The 19,101-nt window shown below is 41.8% G+C and overlaps 1 long non-coding RNA gene across 1 annotated transcript in view; it reads right to left on the bottom strand.

The window, feature by feature from the left end:
• Positions 1-943: 943 nt before the first annotated feature.
• LOC129635911 (uncharacterized) overlaps positions 944-19,101 on the bottom strand; it is a 30,944-nt gene continuing 12,786 nt past the window's right edge. The window contains exon 2 of the long non-coding RNA XR_008706529.1: positions 944-1,259. This is a non-coding gene — a long non-coding RNA (uncharacterized LOC129635911). The remainder of the gene's footprint in view (positions 1,260-19,101) is intronic.

The following is a 19,101-nucleotide window of genomic DNA, read 5'->3' as shown; positions in this document are numbered from 1 at the left end:
ACACTGTGTTACCCCAGGAAGCTGAATTTCAAAAACAGTGAGACAAAAAAGGGTGCAGGTGGGAGTTTTCCAGTTCAACTTTCTGTTGGAACAAAATTAGTCAAGAATGTGTTTTTATCAAGAAAGAGTCATTTTACTGAAATGCCTTGAGCTTTTGATCTCAAAGATAGCAAAGATCAGCCAAGAAATCTTAGTGCTGCTTCTGACTTTGGCCGCATCTTACATAGGGCGGCTCCTCACTGGATCAGAAACCTGGTAACAGAGCTGACTGGAGATGGGGGTGAGTGGGCACGGAGAAAAAGCTATTGAATTCACTCTGCTAATGGAAAGCTCAGTAAGTGAAGACAGCCAGACTGCTCACACCCCTGTTAGAATGTCTCTTTAAACTCTATGGGTTAATTAACAGCCATTTAGGGGCATTTCTAGAAATGCACCCAGAGCCAAGCAAGTCTGGACCCATTCTAAAACTGTGTCTTCCCCACTACTTGGAAACAAGCAGGCCCCCCACTTGCAAACTGCCCTTAACCTGGGCAGAGGCTGTGGGGAAGGGGTTGTAACGTCCTTATTTAACATGTTAATTGATGGAACTTTCCTTCTCTCTCATTGCTCCTCTACCTTTTCACATGCTGGAAGCGCAAACCAAAACCATAATGAGGTAGCACTTCTCATCTATTAGGATGGCTGTTATCCAAAAAAGTAAAGAGAACGTAAGAAGTGTTGGCTAGGAACTGGAGGGATTGAAACCCTTGTGCATGGTTGGTGGGTAAAATGCTGCAGCTGCTGTGAAAAAAAGTATGGTGTTTCCTTGAAAAATTAAACATAGATTACCATATGATCCAGTAGTTCCCTTTCTGGATATGTTGCAGGAAGGGGAATCCCTTCCAAGCCCGAAACTGGGCTCTTGTCTAACACTTGGAAATGAATTGTCTGAGGAGACACATGCGCTAACAAAGCAAGAGATTTTATTGGGAAAGGGCACCCGGGTGGAGAGCAGTAGGGTAAGGGAACCCAGGAGAACTGCTCTGCCATGTGGCTTGTAGTCTCAGGTTTTATGGTGATGGGATTAGTTTCCGGGTTGTCCTTAGCCAATCATTCTGACTCAGAGTCCTTCCTGGTGGTGCACGCCTTGTTCAGCCAAGATGGATGCCAGAGAGAAGGATTCTGGGAGGTGGTCAGACATCTGGTGTCTCCTTTTGACCTTTCCTGAATTCTTCCAGTTGGTGGTGGCTTATTAGTTCCATGTTCCTTAGCAGGACCTCCTGTAAAACAACTCATGCAAATGGTTACTATGGTGCCTCGCCAGGGTGGGCGGTTTCAATCAGTGTGCTTCCCCTAATAGGTATATCCCCACAAGAATTGAAAGCAAGGTCTTGAAGAGATATTTGTACACCAATGTTCATAATAGCATTATCCACAATAGCCAAAAGGTAGCAACAACCCAAATGCCCATGGGTGGATGAATAGGAAACAAAATATGTTATTTATACAATAGAATATTATAGAATATTATTCCATCTGAAAAGGAAATGAAATTCTGGCATACGGCACAACATGGATGAACCTTGAAAATATTATGCCAAGTGAAATAAACCAGACACAAAAGAACAGATGATTGTATAATTCTGTGTATATGAGGTACCAGGAGCAGTCAGACTCAAAGAGACAGAAATGGAGTGGTGGTTATGATAGCTTATGGTGAACAATGATGGATTCATGATCTATGAAGAAGACTTAGCTTTGGGACCAGAGACCAGGCTTGATCACTCAAGAGCTTTTGTGTAGCCGAGTTTTAGTAAAGTATAAAGGGACAGAGAAAGCCTCTGACATAGACATCAGAAGGGAGACAGAGAGTGCCCCCCTCACTAGTCTTAGCAAGAGAGTTATATAATTTTTCAATTGGTTATTACAGTAAATCAAAAGAATGTCTCAAGGTTGTAGGTCTTATAAGACCCACTCCCATAAGATACATTTCAAGATGACAGGATTAGTCAAAAGGGTCTCAAGAAGGAGAAACATGTCCTCAAGCAGGATACATTGTTGTTATCAGCCTTGGGGTTTCTTTGGAAGAAATGATGCTAAAGCTGAAACTCCAGTACTTTGGCCACCTCATGCGAAGAGTTGACTCGTTGGAAAAGACTCTGATTCTGGGAGGGATTGGGGGCAGGAGGAGAAGGGGACAACAGAGGATGAGATGGCTGGATGGCATCACTGACTCCATCGATATGAGTCTGAGTGAACTCCGAGAGTTGGTGATGGACAGGGAGGCCTGGCGTGCTGTGATTCATGGGGTCGCAAAGAGTTGGACATGACTGAGTGACTGAACTGAGCTGAACTGAACTGAACAGAGTTTTAAGGAAAAACATATCCTTGAGCAAGATGAGTTGTTTTGTTGTACAAAAATCAGCTCTGGGCTCTAGAAAAAAAAAAAAAAGTTTCTCTTTCTCTCCTCCTTGAGAACTCCTTGGAAGTGGTCAAATAGGAGATGGCAAGAGTGAATGTCAACATTCTAGGAATCAGCAAACTAAAACGGACTGGAATGGGTGAATTTAACTCAGATGACCATTATATCTACTACTGTGGGCAAGAATCCCTTAAAAGAAATGGAGTAGCCATCATAGTCAACAAAAGAGTCCAAAACACAGTACTTTGATGCAATCTCAAAAATGACAGAATGATCTCTGTTTGTTTCCAAGGCAGACCATTCAATATCACAGTAATCCAAGTCTATGCCCCAACCTGTAATGCTGAAGAAGCTGAAGTTGAATGGCTCTATGAAGACCTACAAGATCTTCTAGAACTAATACCCAAGAAAGATTTCATTTTCATTATAGGGAACTGGAATGCAAAAGTAGGAAGTTAGGAAATACCTGGAGTAACAGGCAAATTTGGCCTTGGAGTACAGAATGAAGCAGGGCAAAGGCTAATAGAGTTTTGCCAAGAGAATCCATTAGTCATAGCAAACACCCTCTTCCAACAACACAAGAGAAGACTCTACACATGAACATCACCAGATGGTTAATACCAAAATCAGATTGATTATATTCCTTGCAGCCAAAGAAGGAGAAGCTCTATACAGTCAGTAAAAACAAGACTGGGAGCTGACTGTGGCTCAGATTATGAACTCCTTATTGCCAAATTCAGACTTAAATTGAAGAAAGTGGGGGAAACCACTAGACCATTCAGGTATGACTTAAATCAAATCCCTCACAACTATACAGTGGAATTGACAAATAGATTCAAGGGATTAGATATGATAGAATGCCTGAAGAACTATGGACAGAGGTTCGTGACATTGTACAGGAGGCAGTGATCAAGACCATCCCCAAGAAAAAGAAAAGCAAAAAAGGCAACATGATGTCTCAGGAGGCCTTATGAACAGCTATGAAAAGAAGAGAAGCAAAAGGCGAAGGAGAAAAGAAAAGATATACCCATTTGAATGCAGAGTTCCAAAGAATAGCAAGGAGAGATAAGAAAACCTTCCTCAGTGATCAATGTAAAGAAATAGAGGAAAACAATAGAATGGGGAAAACTAGAGATCTCTTCAAGAAAATTAGGGATACCAAGAGAACTTTTCATGCAAAGATGGGCACAATAAAGGGCAGAAATTGTATGGACCGAACAGAAGCAGAAGATATTAAGAAATGGTGACAAGAATACACAGAACTATACAAAAAAGATTTTCATGACCCAGATAAACATGATGGCGTGATCATTCACCCAGAGCCAGACATCCTGGAATTTGAAGTGGGCCTTAGGAAGCATCACTATGAACAAAGCTAGTGGAGGTGATGGAATTCTAGTTGAGCTATTTCAAATCCTAAAAGATGATGCTGTGAAAGTGCTGCACTCAATATACCAGCAAGTTTGGAAAACTCAACAATGGCCACAGGACTGAAAAGGTCAGTTTTCATTCCAATCTCAAAGAAAGGTAATGCGAAAGAATGCTCAAACTACCGCTCAATTACACTCATCTCACACGCTAGTAAAGTAATGCTCAAAATTCTCCAAGCCAGGCTTCAGCAATACATCAACCGTGAACTTCCAGATGTTCAAGCTGGATTTAGAAAAGGCAGAGGAACCAGAGATCAAATTGCCAACATCAAAAAAGCAAGAGAGTTCCAGAAAAGCATCTATTTCTGCTTTATTGACTATGCCAAAGCCTTTGACTGTGTGGATCACAATAAACTGTGGAAAATTGTCAAATACCAGACCTTCAGTGCAGTGGCTGAACTGAAGTGACTGAGATGGAAATACCAGACCACCTGACCTGCCTCTTGAGAAATCTGTATGCAGGTCAGGAAGCAACAGTTAGAACTGGACTTGGAACAACAGACTGGTTCCAAATCGGGAAAGGAGTACATCAAGGCTGTATATTGTCACCCTGCTTATTTAATTTATATGCAGAGTACATCATGAGAAACGCTGGGCTGGAGGAAGCACAAGCTGGGATCAAGATTGCTGGGAGAAATTTCAATAACCTCAGATATGCAGATGACACCACCCTTATGGCAGAAAGTGAAGAAGAACCAAAGAGCCTCTTGATGAAAGTGAAAGAGGAGAGTGAAAATGTTGGCTTAAAGCTCAACATTCAGAAAACTAAGATCATGGCATCTGGTCCCATCACTTCATGGCAAATAGATGGGAAAACAGTGGAAACAGTGACAGACTTTATTTTATTGGGCTCCAAAATCACTGCAGATGGTGACTACAGCCATGAAATTAAGTGATGCTTGCTCCTTGGAAGAAAAGTAATGACCAACCTAGACAGCTTATTAAAAAGCAGAGACATTACTTTGCCAACAAAGGTCAAAGCTTTGGTTTTTCCAGTAATAATGTACAGATGTGAGAGTTGGACGATAAAGAAAGTTGAGCACCAAAGAATTGATGCTTTTGAACTGTGGTGGTGGAGAAGACTCTTGAGAGTCCCTTGGGCTGCAAGGAGATCCAGCCAGTCCATCCTAAAGGAAATCAGTCCTGAATATTCATTGGAAGGACTGATGCTGAAGCTGCAACTCCAATACTTTGGCCACCTGATGTAAAGAGCTGACTCATTTGAAAAGCCCCTGATGCTGGGAAAGATTGAAGGCAGGAGGAGAAGGGGAAGACAGAGGATGAGATGATTGGATGGCATCACCGACTCAATGGACATGAGTTTGAGCAAGCTCCAGGAGTTGGTGAAGGACAGGGAGTCCTGATGTGCTGCAGTCCATGGGGTCACAAAGAGTCAGACAGGACTGAGTGACTGAACTGAAGTGACTGAGAACTCCTGACCCCTATCTCTTCCTTGGGGACCCCAGACTTCTTGTCAACCTGCCTAGGAATTGACTCTCTCAGTTACCAGGGCTAGGATATGTAATTGTTTAATTTTTGCACAGAATTTCTATTTGGGATGATGAAAAAGTTTGGGAGGTGGTTGGTGATGATGGTAGTATAACAATGTGATTGTACTTAGTGCTACTGAACTGTACACATACAAGTAGTTACAGGAGTAAATTTTATGTTATGTATACTTATCATAATTTAAAAGTTGAAAAATACATGATAAAAGAAAATTTCACAGAGGTCTTCAAAAGACTTAATTATAAAATATTTAAACAATATACATAAAGTCCTCCTTGATTATGCCATGACCTCATCAGATACTATCCTTGTTTTCAATTTGAGGAATTTCCCTGTAGACAGTTTATGTATATTTCTGGTGGGATATGTTTACATATAGAATTAGTGTATTTCTGGTTTTATATTTTTTCAATTTTTACATAATTATTGTCACACTCAACTTTTCTTACTATACTTATTTCTGCCTTTATCTTTGGACTTTCTTACCATTACTTCCTCTTCTTTGTGTTTTCTAAGGCTTGACTATTTCCTCCTTGACTGATGATTCTAGGCCAATGGGTTCCCCTTTCTTTAATTCCAAACATTTTAGAGGCATAAAGACACTTAGAACATATTTGGTGTGGCCTTGAAGTCGCACGTGACTGCCCTGCCCCTTACCTGTCCTTCCTTACACCAGATCTTGTTTCTAATCAGATCACCTCACTCAACCATGAGGTTCCTGTCCAGCACCCAGCAGAGCAGTAGGCTCTAACAGGTACCGAGAAAGAATTCAAAATCAAAAATGAAAGCAATCAAACCAAAATCTTATTGTGTACTTTCCTAGTGAACCTCTGAGTCCTGCCAGGAACCTGGAGGCAGTTAGCAGAAAAGGAAGTAATGTCTGCTTTCCTTCTCCGACTTCCACCTGGCAGCACAAGAGTGTTTTTTCCATTTCATTCCACTGTTTGGAAAATTCTTGAGCCAGCACCCAGCTCTGTCTGCTGACTGCATGTTGACCCCTTTTCTGGAGAAGTGGCTCCAGGGGACAGGTCCTCTGATATCATCTTCAGCAAGTCCCAGGTGGGAACAAGTCCTTCCAAGAAGACAATTCAAACATTAATCAGAAACAAAAATCGATGAGGATGAAGGTGGGAGTTGGATACTTTTTGAAAGGCTCATTAACGGGAGCAAGACCAGGCCTGCTGGTGATGACGCACCAGACCAGACCATGGGACTCTCACTTGCAGTCACTTGAAAATGGAAAAGTGTGGGTTCTGATGCTATTTGCCAGCAGAAGGGCAACGAGGTTTTCTCTGGGAGCCTCCTGAATACTTTGCAGGCTCTCGCTGGCTGGGTCATTGAGCGCGGCAGACAGGGATCAGGTCCAACATTACCACACGACTCTGCTGGGAACAAGGTCCCAGCACTAGCTTTGGTGAGAACTTGATGAGATTTTTGTGCTTTTTAAGTTAGCATTCCAAGATAGAATAATCTCCTGGCCTTTTTTATAATTTATTTTTTACAACTTTATTGATGTATAATTAACATGCAATAAATTTAAAGTATACAGCTTGATATGTTTTGGTATGTGTATATACACTTATAAACTGTCACCTTAATCATGATATGAAATATTTCTAACACCCTTAAAGTTTCCAAGTGCTCTTTGGAATCATCCTCTTCCTTTCCTGGCAACCACCAATCTGCTTTTAGTCACTACGGGTCAGTTTGCATTTCCTAGAGTTTCATACAAATGGAGTCGTACAGCAGACACTTCTGTTGGTTTGGCCTCCTTCAACTCAGCATCATGATTTCAGATCCATTCATGTCATTGCATATATCAATCGTTCATTCACTCTTTTTGTTGCTTAGCAGTATTCCATTGTACAAATACATAATTTGTTTATTCATTCACCAGTTGATGGACATCATGGTTGCTTCCAGTTTGAGGTTATTACCAAAAAAGGCTCTGATGATCATTTGTATACCACTTTTTGTTCATTTTTCTTTGGTTAATACTCAGAATGGCTGGGTCATATTGATGGGTTTTTAAACAGAGCCCAAAGGAGCCAAGGGGTTTCTGCTTAGGCTAAGAAAGGAGTATGAAGAAAAGGATTCCATTTTGCATTTCAAACACAGCAGAAGCTCCAAGGGTATCCTCACTTGGTTGGCTTCTTCTGCCAGCATTTCACTGAAGAAAGGTTTTCTTCCTCATGGCCAAGAAGAAAAAAGTTTGAGAATCCAACTCTCCTTCTAACTATTCCACCCCATTATTTTACAGATAAAGAAAACAGCTTGCAACAAGCCCATGGCCAAGGTTGGTAGACTAGATGTCTCTATAACTTCCTAGGCCTAGGACTCTAGGTCAGGGACTTTGGCTTCTTCTCATGCATGACTTCCGCCTCCCTGCGGAATTTTGAAGCTGCCACTAGTATCAGGTTGGCATCAGATAGAATCATATCCCAAATATGTGGACATTTCCTTTAGAAGCCCATGAAGCCGGATATAGCAGACAATTTAGGCCAAGGGGTCAGGAAGGACTGTGGGGACTTTCCATAGCTGCAAAGCACTCTTCCAGGGAGTTATTCTTAGAGGTCCTTGAGTCAGTATGAGCCAGACCGTGTCAGAAGGGAAGGGGTTATTGTTCCTATGTGTCTAACCCCTTCCAAGAGGAGAAAAAAGAGGCATCTCTAAGGGTTCATCTTTTTTTTTTTAATTTTTAATTTAATTTTTATTTTATATTGGGGTATAGTTGATTTACAGTGCTGCTTTAGTTTCAGATGTATAGCAAAGGGATTCAGGTATGTATATGTATGTTAGTTGCTCAGCTGTGTCTGACTCTTTGCAACTATGGACTGTATGTAGCCCACCAAGCTCCATTGTCCATGGGATCCTCCAGGCAAGAACACTGGAGTGGGTCGCCATTCCCTTCTCTAGGCTTCCCAACCCAGGGATCGAACCCAGGTCTCCTGCCTTGCAGGCAGATTCTTTATAATCTGAGCCATCAGGGAAATGCATACACAGATATATCCATTCTTTTTTCGATTCTTTTCCTATATAGGTTATTATAGAACACTGAGTAGAGTTCCCTGTGTTATACAGTAGGTCTTGTTGATTTCTTTACTTCATTCCTCCTGCAAGGAAAATGAAAGGCCTTTCCTCCAGGCCACTCCAGTGGTCCAGCCTGGCAGCCCCAATAAGCCCCAGGTGCAGGGGATGGGGGCTGAGCCATTTCACCACTGCTTGCCCAGCTATTTGAGCTGATTCACACACAGTGTGTCTTCCTCTGGTCTCTACTCTTGAGCAGTTTACAGATAAGGCAGGAAAGAGGTCAGATCACACAGAATCTTAAAGACAGGTTCAGACTTTCCAATGCCAAGGGAGGCCACAGAGGGCTTTCACAAGATAGGCCTGGTCATCTTTCAACATTGTTGAGCACACCTGGGATTTAGGGAGAAGAGTGATAAGCCAGCTCTCCAGGAGCGGCCTCTGGTGAGCAAGACCAAAGGAGGTCAAGTACAGAGCAAAGGTACAAGCCATTTGAAGTGAAAGCCTCTACGTTAGCTCATTGCTAACCCCAACTGGAGGATTCAGAGCAGGCTTCCTGGAGGAGGTGACACATAAGCAGGGCCTTGAAGGGTGTGGTAGTTTGATGGGTAGAGGGGAGGGAAGGGAGGCTTAGAGGTCTGGAAGTGGAAAACCTGCCTTAGAAACAGATGGCCCATCAGGGTAGATGGCCTACTGGGTAAGGGAGGCAGAGAGGCAGGTTAGGACACAACAGCACAGTGTATTAAATAGGACGCTGAGGAGCTGTGGCTTTTTGTGTAGGGAGAGGTGGTCTTGAGAGCAGGGACCTGGGGCCAGGCCAGCTGCTCGGGAAACACAAGGCATCACTCATCTGCGGGGTGTTCTGGAAAACGGAGCCTCACTTATGTCTCCCACATAGGTTGTAACTTGGAGCCATCTCTGAGGGGAGCAGAGAACTAACAGTCACTCAGCCGCGTGTCTCCCCACCCCCATTCCTACACTCATATCTTCCCAGGTGACTCAGTGGTCAAGAATCTGCCTGCAATGCAGGAGATGTGGGTTCAATCCCTGGGTCTAGAAGATCCCCTGGAGAAGGAAATGGCAACCCACTCCAGTATTCTTGCCTGGAGAATCCCATGGAGGAGGAGCCTGACGGGCTACAATCCATGTGGTCACAAAGAGTCAGATACGACTGAGCTACTAAATACATATACACACAATCTCTGTATTCAAGGAGATCAGCTCACAGGGTATGGGGCTTGGAAATAATGAATGTCTCAGTTTGGTTCAGTCACTCAGTCGTGTCATGCTTTTAAAATGGTCTATATAAAATTTTTTTAAAAAATAAACTTATTTAAAAATTTCCCCAAATTCTGTTTTGACTATTCTACCAAATATTTTAGGCTTCCCTGGGAGGTCTGGCTTCGATCCCTGGGTTGGGAGGATCCCCTGGAGGAGGGCATGGCAACCCACTCCAGTATTCTTGCCTGGAGAATCCCATGGACAAAGAAGGCTGGCGGGCTACAGTCCATGGGGTTGCAAAGAGTCAGATATGACTGAGTGAGTAAGCACACACACACACCAAACATTTCAGTGGCCAAGCCTCCTCATTTCCCTCCATCACCTGAGGAATTACATCATTTCTGTGAGCACCGACCCTTTCATGCAAGGGCCAGACAGAAAGCCATCTCTTAGGGCACTTCGGCAGATAAGGGTCAACAAAGGAGAGAGGAGCCAGGAATAAGGGGAAGTGTGTTCCATGGTGTGAATTCTGTGAAACTGCCAGTAGATAGGCACTATTTTTAATCTTGAAATAAATGTGCTTTCCACCCCAAGTGACAGTCTTTGCTAACAACCATAGCGCACTGTGGACAGATCCTCGATGCAGGTCAACTTGCTTGTTTCTGGGGATGCCCAGGGTCCCAGACAAGAAGCAGAGGATTTGGAAGTGAAGGTGTGAGTTAGGGTGGAGAACAGCAGACTTGTCTAAAGCGTTTCTGACAGCACCAAGCTGTGTAATAATCTCCAAAAGAAATTCGCTTCCAGACAGTGCAAGCTTTTTCTAAATTTAGACCTGCAGTCTTTGATTGACACAGGTGAGTGATTCCAGCCCTGTGGTAACCACTGGAGACAAATACTTAGTCTCTTCGATTTTTACAAAGCAGACACATGAGACATACTCAGCAGACCTTGGCCCTAGACCAGATTGTTGTGAAAACCAATCGCAAAGCTAGATATTAAATGGGATACCCAGAAGTTCTTAGCCATCACGTTCCTCCTCAAGGAACATATAATCCAGCTAAGAAAAGAGATATGTGTGTATAAAAGGATAACATGGCATCAGTGTTTATATAACTGAGATTAGTTCTGCTGCTGCTAAGTCACTTCAGTCGTGTCCGACTCTATGCGACCCTATAGACGGCAGCCCACCAGGCTCCCCCGTCCCTGGGATTCTCCAGGCAAGAACACTGGAGTGGGTTGCCATTTCCTTCTCCAATGCATGACAGTGAAAAGTGAAAGTGAAGCTCAGTCGTGTCCGACCCTCAGCGACCCCATGGACTGCAGCCTTCCAGGCTCCTCCATCCATGGGATTTTCCAGGCAAGAGTACTGGAGTGGGGTGCCATTGCCTTCTCCGAGATTAGTGCAGCTGCAACTAAATATCTCACAAGGAGATAGAAAGTCCACAGATGGGTGTTCTCGGGCTGGTGGGACTCAAGGCCTTTCCTCTGAGCCTTCCGCCATCTCTAGGGTGCGACTCTCCACCTCTTGGTCCAAAGCACAGATGCATTTCAGGCAGCAAAAGGGAGGAAGAAACTAGGAAGGGCTATCACCAGAAAGACAAGAAATAACAAGTGCTGGCGAGGGTGTGGAACAACGCGTACACCCCCTTGTACACTATTGGGGTGCGTCTCATTGCAGTGCCTGTGGGAACAGTATGGAGGTTATTCAACAAGTAAAACTAGGGCTGCCACACGCTCTAGCAGTTCTACTCCTGGGTATTTATCCAAAGGAAACAAATCACTAACTCAAGAAGATATCTGTAGCCCAATTTACAGTGCCCTTTATTTACAGTGACCAAGAAATGGAAATAATCTGTGTCCATTGATGGAAAATGGATGTAGGGAACTTGGATACAGATACACAGAAATTCTGCTGTTTGTGACACATGAATGAACCTTGAGGGCATTATGTTTAGTGAAATGAAGTCAAACCGAGAAAGACAAATACTGTATGGTTACACTTACATGTAGAATCTTTAAATACCAAACATAGAAACAGAGACCTGATGGTTGCCAGAGGTGGAGGCTGAGAGTCATCCAATGGTGCAAACTCCCAGTTACAGGTCCCAGGGATGCAGTGTACTGCATGCTGACTACACGCGATAGCACGGTCCTGTGACTTTAACAGTTGCTAAGAGAGTAAATCTTTAAAGTCCTCATCACAAGGAAAAAAAACGTGTAACTATGTGTGGTGATGGATGTTAACTGGACTTTTTGTGGTGATCATTTAGTAATATATACATTGTTTTGCTCTTGAAACTAATACATTATATGTCAATTACATCTCAATTAAAAATGATGTACAGTATTTAATTGCATTGAAACATGCTGGTAGTACTCTTGAAAAAAGAAATATAAGACCCCAAAAAAGAGTCTGAAATAATTTTCACTGAATATTTTGAAATTAGTCTACAATTATTGCTATAGTTTACTTTCCTGGTCCTTAATCAAAATGGATATACTATAAGCTATTTGTAACTAATAATAAAGAACTGATTATGTTGAACATTTTCTTTTACAAAACTAGAGAGGATTCATGTTATTCCTCTATGGATGTCACTTGTTAATTTTATTCAACATCCTTTTTTCGATACTGGTGAATGTGTAAGTCATATCACTTGTGCACTAGACATCGTGCCTTATGGGCTTCCTAACTTTCTCATAACAGAGCTCTTTCAGTATTATAATGATACTTACAAGTCCATTTAGTGCTTTCTTTTCTGTCGTTGCTATGACTGTAGGTTGGATTTTCCAATAGTATTAAGCTGTATATTCAAGAAATATTTCCTGAGCTTCTACTATGTAGGGTGATGATGGTCTAATGATGAATAAAAATGACGTAGACCTGGCTTCATAAAATTTAACTTATTGCAAGAGTGATGGACATTTAACAAAGGTTAATATCTATGAGACATTGACTGCATGTGCTTCTCTAGCAGTCATCACAGAAGCCAGACCCTTCTGTGGGCTAATGCTCTGAGAGCAATAGAAGAATAACCTCTAACTTAAAATACTCCACAGCAGAAACCGACTGCAACACATTGATGGACAAGTAGCTACTTCTTGTGTGTTCTTCACTTTGGACACAAAACAGAATTTCACAAGTTAAGAGAAATTCAGACCAGAAGATTCTTCCTCTTGGGTGTAACTTTAAAATTTTTAGAATGGCCCTGACTGATACCATGACTCTCCTGATTTTGGTGAATTTCCTGACTCAGTTCAAGCTACTGATTCAGCAGATATTTGGCGCCACGTCAGACCATCGTGGAAACCAACACATGAGGTCTGGTGCCAAGCAATTTCCTACATTCAATAGGATTTGTACAAGAGATGAATGCATGAATAGTCACACTAAACAATTCTCTTTCCATCTTTACCTCTTTTTCCCCCTTCCTTTACTTTGTTCCTTTCTCTCTTTTTATTCCTTCTTTCCTTCCTCTTTCTTTCTTTCTGTTTTCCCTCTCAGGCTCTTTCAATTCCTTCCCCACTCATGCTCCAGTGCTTCTCTCAGGCACGTGGGATTTTATGGTCCCTTGGGTTGGAAGATTACTGACCCATCAAAGTCCAATGATGTGGAATCAGAAGATCTATTTCTTTCCCCTACCTTTTAAAGAAGTGTGTTGTAATTTCTGCAGCAGGAGTAAAGGCTTAGTGAGGAAGGTGTGTCAAGAGCAAAGACAGGCTGAAAGCTAGACCTCCTGTGCTAAACAATTAGCCAAACTGTGAATGCAAAGGGAAAGTTCTTGAAGGAAATAAAAAATGCTACTCCAGGACTTCCCTGGAGTAGCAGTGGTTGAGAATCTGCCTGCAGGGGACATGGGTTTGATCCCTGGTCCAGGAAGATTCCCAATGCTGTGGGACAGCAAAGCCCATGTGCCACAACCACTGAGCCCGCGCTCTAGAGCCTGAGATCCGCAGCTACTGAAGTTTGCAGGCTCTAGAGCCGGTGCTCTACAACAAGAGAAGCTACCACAGTGAGAAGCCCGCAGACTCCAGCTAGAGAGTAACCCCTGCTCGCCACAGCTAGAGAAAGCCCAGGCGCAGCAATGAAGACCCAGTGCAGCCAGAAAAAAAAATTTTTTTAAGTGAAAAACAAGGTGCTGCTCCAGTGAACACACAATGATAAGAAAGCCCAACAGCTTATTGCTGACATCGAGAAAGTTTTCATGGTCTATCTGGATAGGAGATCAAACCTGCTCCAAAGTTTCCTTAAGCCAAAGCTTAACCCAGAGAAAGGCCCTAACTCTTTTCAATTCTGTGAAGGCTGGGAGAGGTGAGAAAGCTGCAGAAGAAAAGTTTGGAGATAGCATAGGTTGGCTCCTGGGAATTAAGGGAAGAAGTCATCTCCATAACATCCAAGTGAAAGGTGAAGCAGTAAATGCTGATATAAAAGCTGCAGCAAGTCATCCAGAAAACCTAGCTAAGATAACTGGGACAGGAGGCTACTCTGAACAACAGATTTTCAATGTAGACAAAACAGCCTTCTACTGGAAGAAGATACCATCCAGGACTTTCATAGCTGAAGAGGAGAAGACAATGCCTGGCTTCAAAGCTTCAGAGACAGGCTGACTCCCTTGTTAGAGACTAATGAAGCTGGTGACTCTAAGTTGAAGCCAATGCTCATTTACCATTCTGAAAATCCTAAAGCCCTTAAGACTTATGCCAAATCTACTCTGCCTATGCTCTATAAACAGAAAAATGAAGCCTGGATGACAACTTATGATATACTGAATATTGCAAGCCCATTGTTGAGACCTCCTGCTCAGAAAAAAATATTTCTTTCAAAATATGATTACTCATTGACAATACACCCAGCCACCCAAGAGCTCTTATGGAGATAAATGACAGGATTTATGTTGCTTTCATGCCTGCTAACACAACCTCCATTCTGTACCCCTGGATGGAGGAGTAATTTTGACTTTCAAATCTTATAATTTAAGAAATACACTTCTTTCTTTAGAAAAATCACTGTAGTATCTAAGGACCTTTATAAGAGGAAAAAATGAAAAACGCTTACGTTTTACTATCACTGGCATCAAACTCTAATTTTCTACATTTCCTAATTCTCTGATTATGGCACCCATGTCTCCAAAAAATGAATTATGGCTCTTTGGCTCATGCAGAAAATTAATTTGAGACACTGACTGCAGAGAAATAGTCTATGAGGAAAAACTACAAGCTACTGCTTCGGGTCTGATCTGCTTGCTGGGCAGCGTAGGTCTAACTGCAGCTATGACAGCCCCCGGAGAACGCATGCTTGTCAGTTTGTCTGTCAGTTTCAGCAACAACTATGTACGTAACACACGTTACTCTAGGTAAACAGATAGGTCCCATATTAGAAAAAACACGAGTTGTTTAATCTGTAAATATTTGATTCTCTGAATCTTTAAAATGCTCCTAATGTTTTAAGGCAGATCAAAACTCCACCATGATGTATGTCAAACATGAAAATCCTCCCCACAAGAATACTTATTTCAGAGAATTGATAAACTTAGTAACTGCTAAAGGCACATCGGAAAGTATCAACTATATTTTAAATATTAAAAAAATAAAGATATCTAGTGCAGAATTCAAACCTTTATGTTGAACTAGGTTATTTAAATTAAAAGTCATTATTGATTTCATGAAGCTGGAAAACGAATTGAACTGACTTTTTAAAAAATGCAAAGAGTAAAAATGCTAACAAAAGATTGATTATTAAAGATGCTTCTAGTCTACAAATGTGAAGTAAAATAGGGCAGACCTGAACATTAAGTAACTACTGTATTGCTTTATTCCTAGTGTCTATAAAAGTGAAGTGAAAGTCACTCAGTCATGTCCAACTCTTTTGCAACCCCGTGGACCATACAGTCCATGGAATTCTCCAGGCCAGAATACTGGAGTGGGTAGCCTACCCCTTCTCCAGCAGATCTTCCCAACCCAGGAATCAAACTAGGGTCTCCTACATTGCAGGCGGATTCTTTACCAGCTGAGCTATCAGGGAAGCCAATATTTTTCTCAAGTTTGTATAGGTTAAGTACAATTCCAGTGAAATACCTGTATCTTTGGAAGAGGAGAACTAAACTTGCCACTTCTTAGGCTAAGTAGAGGACGGTTCATTAGGTCCCCCCTTCCCCACTGATTCTCCTTGCCAAGCCACTGCCAGTCGGGGGAGACCTCACCACCTCTCAGCGGTGTGTGGCTCCTCCAGTCTTAGACTCACTTCCAATCCCATCTCTGAACTCTCTTCCTCTGGGTGAAATCCCTCCCTTCGTTGCTCAATCTCAAAGGTACGCTCTGTTTCTCTTTTCCTTTTGCAGCCATTTCTATGGCCCATTAAACTCTAAATCAGAATAATGGGATGGAAAAAAAATAATTTCCTTCCCTTGAGCACAAGGAGCTATTAATCTTCCAATTTTTCACGGATGTGAAAGTTAATTATACTCCAGTTTTCCAGTGTTGCAGAGAAAAATAAACCAAAGTAGTGAACTTTCCACCCACCTGTGGATTTGTCTATCTCTCCTCTTCTACCAGTTCTATCATATGTTTTGAAATTCTGTTGTTTATATACACATTTAGGATGGATCCTCCTGGGCAGACCTCTAGTTCCCCCTCTTTTGTCAATAACACCCCTTTCTCATGAATTCTCTCTGTAGTTTGGGTGAGTCTAATCCCTCCCCCTGACTACCAGGTTGGTCCATGACACAGGCATCACTGAGGAGAGTACCACTACCCCAGCACTCCCATCCCGTGGCAATGGTTGACTTAGGAGTATATTCATCACACCGAGTGGACTACTCAGAGCCAGTAAGCACATCCCGGGGAGTTTCACTGGGCCCCTAACCAAGTCTGAATATCTTTGGGCATGAGACATCTCACCTGCCTCAGGTGATTCATATGATGTTAAGATTTAAATGCAAATCATTACATGATTAGTAGTAGAACCAATAGCTTCCAAACAGTAGAGTAATAAAAGAGGGGCAGAGGGCGGAGACCTATACAGTTGTATCCAACTCAACATACAGCACTGACGAAGGGAAAGGAAAGAAAAAAAGGGAAAATTCATGGCAAATAGAAAGCAAAAATAAGATGGTTTGCAATAAATATAGTGGATATGAGTCACTTATTTAAAGATGGATTTATCACACTGAATGAAAAAAAGAAAAGAAAATCCAGCTACACACTATAATCAAGACACTGTGCTGAAGCAAATTCATTCAGACAAATTGAAAAGAATGAAATGGGAAAAATATACCATGCAAATGTTGATCAAAAAATGGTATAGCAATATTAATGTAGAGTTAATATTGGAAAATCAAGTGGAATTACAGAAAAATAGTCCGTTTTGTAGCAAATAAGATCCTCTTTTCTATAGTTATTTCTATATTTTTAAAATTAATTAATTTTTTCTTTTTTTTTTAATTGAAGGATAATTGCTTTACAGAATTTTGTTGTTTTCTGTCAAATATCACCATGAATCAGCCATAGGTATACATATGTCCCCTCCCTCTTGAATCTAAATTAATTTATTTTTAGTTGAAGGATAATTGCTTTAAATAATGTGTTGATTTCTGCCATATATCAACATGAATCAGCCACAGGTATACATGTGTACCTATGGGAGGTTCCCCCTCTTAAACCTCCCCCTCATCTCCCACCCCATCCCATCCCTCTGGGTGGTCACAGAGCACGTGACTTGAGCTCCCTGCATCATACAGCAAAGTTTCCACTGGCTATCTATTTACACACAGTACTATGTATGTTTCCATGCTTCTCTCTCAACTGTCCCAACTTCTCTTTCCCCCACTGTGTTGACAACTTTGTTCCTATGTCTGTGTCTCCACTGATGCCCTGAACATAGATTCATTGGTACCATCTTTCTAGATTTCATCTATATACATTAATATACAATATTTGTTTTTCTCTTTCCAACTTACTTTACTCTATATAACAGGCTCTAGGTTCATCTACCTCATTAGGACTGACTCAAATGTGTTCTTTTTTATGGTCGAGTAATATTCCATTGTATATATGTACCACAACTTCTTTATCCATTCATCTGTTGATGGACATCTAGGTTGCTTCCATGTCCTAGCTATTGTAAATAGTGCTGTGATGAAAATTTGGGTACATGCGTCTCTTTCAATTATGGTTTTCTCACGGCATATGCCCAATAATGGGATTGTTGGATCATATGGTAGGTCTATTCCTAGTTTTTTAAGGAATCTCTATATTGTTCTCCATAGTGGCTGTATCAATTTACATTCCCACCAACAGTGCAAGAGGGTATTCTTTCCGCCACACCCTCTCCAGTATTTATTGTTTATATATTTTTTGATGATGGCTATTGTGACCAGTGTGAGGTGATAACTCATTGTACTTTTGATTTGCATCTCTCTAATAATGAGCGATGTTGGGCATCTTTTCATGTCTTTATTAACCATCTTATGTCTTCTTTGGAGAAATGTCTGTTTAGGTCTTCTGTCCATTTTTTGATTGCTTTCCTGATTATTGATATTTTTAGCAGGACATGTGGGCATCCAGAACAAACACTCTTTTCCAGTCTCTTGGGCATGGTCTACATTTGGACCAATAGGATGTGAGCAAAAGTATTGTGTAGTCGCTTCTTGTGTCATGTGTGTTCTTGGGGAGGGACAGCTCTGGAGGTCACTGCTCTTAATATCAACCTCGCCACATAATGCATCTCTCACTTTCTCGGGCTGTGAAGTGCTGAAACTGAGCTCATTTGCAATCTAAATGCGTGTGTACGGTGGTACTCGGAACACTGCATTAATTTGTTTATGAACGAAAGGTATGTTATTTTATTCATCTTCAGATTGCTTATAAATTGTGCACCCTTATATAATGCCTCCTATGGCTACAGTGTCGCTGCCCTTGACCCTACAGATTAAGGCTTTGCCCCCACAGTAGAGTAGGGACTGGGGAGAAACATCTGGGCGGGGGGAGGGGGGGGGCAGTGTCCCTCCTGTGGTGGCAGATGCTCACTTCCCTTGGGCCTGGATCACAAGAAGTGCTTCCTCAAGGACTCTCCCTAACCTTGTGGTCTGGAGAGAAAAAAAATCCCCCCTTGGGCTTCACACTTCCTGTCTTTACTAGTCTCTTAAGCATTCCCACTGAAATCTTGCCGCAGTCTAGCTGTGTCAGCCAGTGCTCACTCCTTGTCTCTCCCTGTGGGCACTTGTTTCTTCTTGGATTTCATTCTAGTTGGTTGTACTCAGTTCTCCCACGGGTTCAATAAAAGTTGTCAACTTGTCATTTTTCCAGCTTAAAAAAAAAATCTTTGCCATGGTGGGAGTAATATGCTTTCCTGGTTGCCACATCTAAGACAGGAACTGGAAGACAGAGTTAAGTTACTTTTTTAAAGGAAAAGAAAATATATCATTTTGCTCATTCAGTTTATGGACTGAATAGTAATCCTTTTTTCATATAGTAAATTGCCATTTGGTTCTTTAGTTAAAGTTTTTCTCCATTAAA

Source organism: Bubalus kerabau, chromosome 21, assembly GCF_029407905.1.
Source record: "Bubalus kerabau isolate K-KA32 ecotype Philippines breed swamp buffalo chromosome 21, PCC_UOA_SB_1v2, whole genome shotgun sequence".
In the NCBI taxonomy this organism is placed as follows: domain Eukaryota; kingdom Metazoa; phylum Chordata; class Mammalia; order Artiodactyla; family Bovidae; genus Bubalus; species Bubalus kerabau.
The sequence above is the reverse complement of the archived record's forward strand: the minus strand, read 5'-3'. Positions and strand labels throughout refer to the sequence as shown.